The following is a 6,000-nucleotide window of genomic DNA, read 5'->3' as shown; positions in this document are numbered from 1 at the left end:
GAGGAACGCTTTTCTGTCGTTCGGCCACGGAGTCAGGCTAGGACAGTCCAAGTGATTCGGTCTTCAAATCTTCCATGTCAAGCGTGACAAGCAAGTGTGGCTGATGGACCGAGTCACATCGTCTTCCTCGGCTGAGAGACGCTGAAGTTTGGTGAAGACAAAGCGGGAATGATTGCGTCCTCGCGCGCAGTCCGCTGAGATATGGCGTGAAGCTGAGTGTAGTCTGTGTCTGAGTAGACAGGTGGAAGGCAAACGATGCTGACGAGGGTCCAGCAAGAGTATAGCCTACAGCCGCGCCGTTCAGTGAAGTGCCAGGATGGTTGTGATGGGAAACAGCGACTCTTGTAGCGCAGCTTTGTTTTAACACATGAACATCACATTCACCAGTCTCCTGACAAGTTTAACCCTACTTTCGCGGGAAAAGTTTTTATAAAGCTTTACAGTTGATTGAGTAAAAAGTTATATTGTCTTTTCACAACACAGGTATTCTGGTGTTTTTCTTATTAAACAAAAATGTTTATATCAATGTTTATAATCAATCATTTCACTTCTTTTTTTTTCTAAATTCATAATAAGGATACAACAAGGTGTTGGCATGCATCAATATGGACATGTCAATTACCCAGCTGTGGTAAGATCAATTTCTCTGCCATGTCAATTCTTCTTTACTGGATTAGTTTCAGTCTAGTAGCCGACTTTGTTCCATGTATCACCAATGATATAATTGTGAGTTTCTACAATTAAAATAAATAAATAAATACATAATTGATCATTTGAATTATGTATTTTTTTAGCCTACTATTTAATAATAGGAAATAAATAATTTGCATAGATTGTCATGGAAATAGTCCACAAATATCCATTAATAATAATAATTAAAAAATAGTATATAGCCTACACATAATAAGCTTAAAAGTAGTTTGTGTTTGTTTCTTGTTTCAGATGAAAATATGTATTTTTACAAAGGTGTGAAAGGAAGTTGCCGATTACAATTTTAATTTCCTCTCTTCCATTCTGTGGACTCATCAAAGAGGGCTTATGGTAGTGGGATCAGGAGGATTGCGAGTAAACTAGCTTCGAGATGTGACCCAGAGCTCTCCAACCCTGTCAGTAATATTCTTTTAAGAGTCCCACAGAGGACAACTGTCATTATTATGGCTGTTAGAGTCAGTGCACCACCTCGACTCTAGACCCTGCTGCGCTTATTAAAAAATCAGATTGTTTATCATGCGCAAGAGGGGTTTATGGTCCTCTTCTCTTTTTTTCCACCCGATATTATACCCATGAAGCATTCTGGGAGTATATCACCATTTTCCTCATAAACTTGCAGTAACAAGGGGAACACAGGAACACATATTAACTTTGGCAATCACCTCGAGGCTTATGAAACCACCCACAAGGGCTCCAGAGCAAACTCATCTCACACAGAGAAAATAAAGTATGTTTTATCTTTATTGAAATTCCCCCACTCCTCGATGCTTAAATGAGCATTGCTTATGACAAAGATATGGGCATAAGTGGCACACAGGCGATCAGTGGAAAATTAGCTTCACCTTACGCTGAGAAAGTTGGCACTGGTGTAGTTTGTGTGAACTTTTTTGTTCTGTTTTTTACTCTCTCTCTCTCCCTCACACTGTATCTTTGTCTCTGTCTTTTTCTTTCTCTGCCTCTCTGCAGACAGCATTGTCCAGAAGCCCTTTGTTAGTTCTGCTTGGAAAACTGCCCCCTTTATATCCCACATTTTTCAACTTCACAGCTGCTTACATGACAGGAGTTTACAAGAAAAGTACGTCTCCCTTTTACAAGGCATGAAGGAAACGATGTCTGAAGAGGAATGAATTACCCTTGTCTCTAAAAAACATTAAGAAATACATCAATTAACACATCAGCACATGCAATCAAAGTCATTGTGTTTTATAGAGTAGAAGTGGCACAGCAATTAAATCAGAATTAAACAGAGGGATTTTATAGACCACAAGTAAAATGCATTTGTTGAAAAAACAGACACAATTGCTTCATATAAACCTATATTTCCTGCATTTTAAAAGTTATGGTACTTAATTGTTTATGTGTACATGCTGTGTGCATACAGTTATTGCTGTTCCTGGCATGCACGTGCATGTGCATGTAGTGTGAGTCTACAGGCAGGCATCAAGCCTGCCCTCCTTCATGGATCACGCTCTTGCAAATCAGAAGCTCTTGACAGCTTGGCCAAGCCGAAACGCATTTCCAAATTTGCATCGCCTAAATCAAAACCACCTGATAGAGAATAAACGTCAGATTAGACATTCATATGCTGCACGCTGACTGGCTTTCTGATGGTATTACACCGGCCCTGCCCAAACGACTCTGTAGGAGTGAAAACTCAAGAAGACACACTAGTAACAAAACTGCCAACTTCACTCTGACAAGACAAAACTCTGCACGCAGTCTCTTGTCTGAAAATATTTGGTCTAACCAAATTGTGTAAATCCTTTATTGTGTGACGGTCGCTTGGGTGATAGTCAGTGATCATATCAGAATGTGTTGCAACCTTTCTCATTGATGTAATTTTTTAGTTACAGTACAAAAGCTTGAAAGCATGAAACAGAATAAAAAGGCAGACATCTTCTCTTGTCATATTGGATCACATGTGTAAAGGTTTTCCATCTCTATCTGTCCTGCAGCATCTCAAGTGCTGAAAAGACACACGGAGAACAGGAGGAGGAATTGAATGAAATTAGTCAGACTGCCTTTGCCCACCAGACTGGTTCCTGGTCACCTGCTGAAAGGGCAAGTGCTTACCTGTGATCTGGGGACATTTAATGACATATTAGGAGGTCAAGCTGCTGCTGTCTGGTGTATCTCTCATCCAGTACATGTGCATGCATCAGCACATGCATACACACACACACACACAAACACACACACACACACACACACACACACACACACACACAGAGAGAGAGAGAGAGAGAGAGAGAGAGAGAGAGAGAGACACACACACACACACACACACACAATCCATCAGATATGTGACCTTCAATGCCTCTCTCTTTCACTTCAAATTAATAAATCCAATAACACACATACTGATAAATCCCTGGTGGACATTGGTGGGTCAATCCTTAGAAAGGAGCAGATGTATCTTTAATGACATTCCAATTTCTTTTCATATTACCTTAATATATATTTACTTCCTAGTATATATTGACATTGATATTTAGGATTGATCCTAAAGTATGTTGCTATTTATCCAATTTTTTTTTCTTTTTGCAGAAATAGCAACTTCATGATTAATATCAGATTAGAAGCCACTGTCATTTCTGATGAAAATAGTGTTACACTGTATTAGGGGATGTGGTTACATCATTTTATCTATGTTACAGTAATTTCATCAGAACTACTGATCCTAACTGGCGAATCATCACCTGACCAGTCCTGTGACATCAAGTCTAAGAAAAAAATACTTTTCACTCTTTTGACCAATCCCTCCTACACACTCACTGTCTCTGTAAGACACTGGTGAGGCCATGATGTGGAAGTATTGGTCTGCAGGTGTGTAGCCGTGATACACCAATAATTGATCAAAGCCAGGTGTGTATGTGAATAATTCAGTGTGCACACATGTTGAGGAATGCCTGCTGGTCCAATGTCAATGCTTTTGTTAACTTTGAGCCAGCAACATGAAACATTCAACTCAGCAAGACTTCAGTAAACTTGCCCTGTAAACCCGGTCAAATCAAATGAACTCAACATATTTGAGGAAACTAATTACTTCAATCTGTTTTTTTTATCCACTCAATCAAATAAGCTAAAACAAATATTTTATTTGATTACCAATAACTCAACATATTTAACATGAAATTTAAGGTGACTTAAGGTAAGCAATTAAGTCAATAACATAAATTCAATAGAGCTTTGAACATAAAATAGGGAGAATTTTGGAAACATCTTGCACTTCTCACAACTGAAGAATGGGCAGTATGAGATAACAGTACATTGACTGCCACAAGCAGGAAAGATAAAGATGTGTGTCACAGTGAGCAATCAAGCCCAAACTCTGTTCCATTTACAAGTAGTAATCAATATTACTTGACTAAGCAATCAGTTTCACATTGATGGCACAGAAAAAAGTATGCAAATAGTAGATCTCTTGATTTTTTTCATTGGACTTCTCCACAATCGTTACTCTTACTCTATTTACCTAGCCTGCAAGACCCACATTAAAATGTAGGGTCTGGGGACTCACCGTTCGCAGTACCCAGACCGAGGGGCTGGGATAATCGGTTGTCTTTCAAATTCCCTCTGCACGCAATAGGATAGCGCTACAACTCATGAGTCCCATGCGTTTTCCCTCCAGCACATGCAGCTAGTTGGCTAGTTCAAACTTTTGCCAACTTAAAAAAAGCTTAAAAGCTTTAACTGTGTCACACTGTTCGCCAACAGCAACATCTATCTTCTTTGTTTTCAAGTAGCAAGGAATTCACACTGAACCGTTTCAACTCTGCCATCAATCATTATGTTAAGCCCGCCTAACGACATACACAATGTGATTGGCCCTATCAAAGTTAAAATTTTCCAGCTCGCAAGCCAACAAAGAGTTGCTAGACTAGCCCAGGCAGCAAATTACTGCTACCATTAGCCCGACAAACACGGGACGTCCCCCGGACCTTATGCCGACATTCACGACGTCCCCGATTGGTCCCGAACGTCATGTTCTCTAGCGACGTTCCGGTGACCTTATTGACGTCCGGAGCAAGTTATCGTTTGGATATTGCATGACGTCCGGTGCAGGACTTTCTGGGGACGTCACTGTCAGGTCCCTCGGATGACATTTGCATTTTGGTCATTTCAAATACCTCCTAAGGACCCGACAATAACGTTATATCGGGGACATGGGGGGGACGTTTGTTTATTCACACATGGCAGCGGAGTTGAGAGCGCTCTGGCTACCGCCTGCAGGACGAAGACATCACATCCATGCACGACTTCACGTTACACGTCGGGATGACTAAAGTATCTATCTAGTCTCTCTAGCAGTAGCTGCATTAGCCTAGTCTAAGGCAACATATCATACAGTTTATGAAGTTGTGCGTCTATGAGCAAAGTAGCCTATGTCTACTTTGCTCATAGATGCACAACTTCATAAACTGGGAAAGGGTTGTTAACGTTAAACTCAAAATGTATGTAGCACATACAAAATGTATGTAGCACATACATTTTGAGTTTAACGTTAATGTATAACGTTACAAACTAGGGAAGGGATTTTATCAAATTCATGTTAGCTGATATGCTTGGTGTAACGTTAGCAAAGTCGCTGTTCTTAGCTTCTAGCTTAGCCTACAATGCGCATTTCTTCAGATAACTGTCATTACGTGATTCATGTAACATGCTCTAAATAGACAGTGGTTTATTTAACGTAGTCACGTAGCCTACTTATTATCTGTTTTATTTTCAGAAACACACACACGGCCGAATTGGGACTGAACCGACTTTTGGAGCTGAATACAATGCAATAAAACTAGAGAAATGTTAAAAACAGACCACGTAGCATTTGTTTAGGGTTGTCTAGCAACAGAAGTGACTACTTAATTTGTAAAGCAAAACGATCTAGATGTAATGCTACATTGCAGAAGAATTAAGGATAGGCTACTGCTTCTTCATGACTTGTTTAAATGTCATTGTAATTTATTTGACGCATGCTCGCGTTACAAAGTGTCACGCATAGCTGTCCCCGATGTTACAGCAGCTCCTTGTGGAAACAGCAAAGAGTGCACGTATCCGATGAGATTTCTGACGGGGAGCAGAAGCTCTCTGCCTCACCAGAGCCTTACTGTTTATTAATAAAACAATGATATAGAATAGAAACATCTGGAATCTATTTATTTCATCTTAAAGTTGGCTACAAAGAGCATTCATAGCCTAGAGAAAACGATACATTTTTCTTTATCTGCAATGTTCCAGGAAGATAGGCTTACATTTATAGGCTGTCCCTCTTTGTCCCTCACAGGTCCAAGA

The sequence above is a fragment of the Alosa pseudoharengus genome, unplaced genomic scaffold (genome assembly GCF_046254945.1).
Source record: "Alosa pseudoharengus isolate Yale_2024_CS ecotype anadromous, Long Island Sound unplaced genomic scaffold, YU_APseudo_1.1 YU_APseudo_1.1_scf_2, whole genome shotgun sequence".
NCBI classification, from domain to species: Eukaryota; Metazoa; Chordata; class Actinopteri; order Clupeiformes; family Clupeidae; genus Alosa; species Alosa pseudoharengus.
This window is presented reverse-complemented; position numbering follows the sequence as displayed.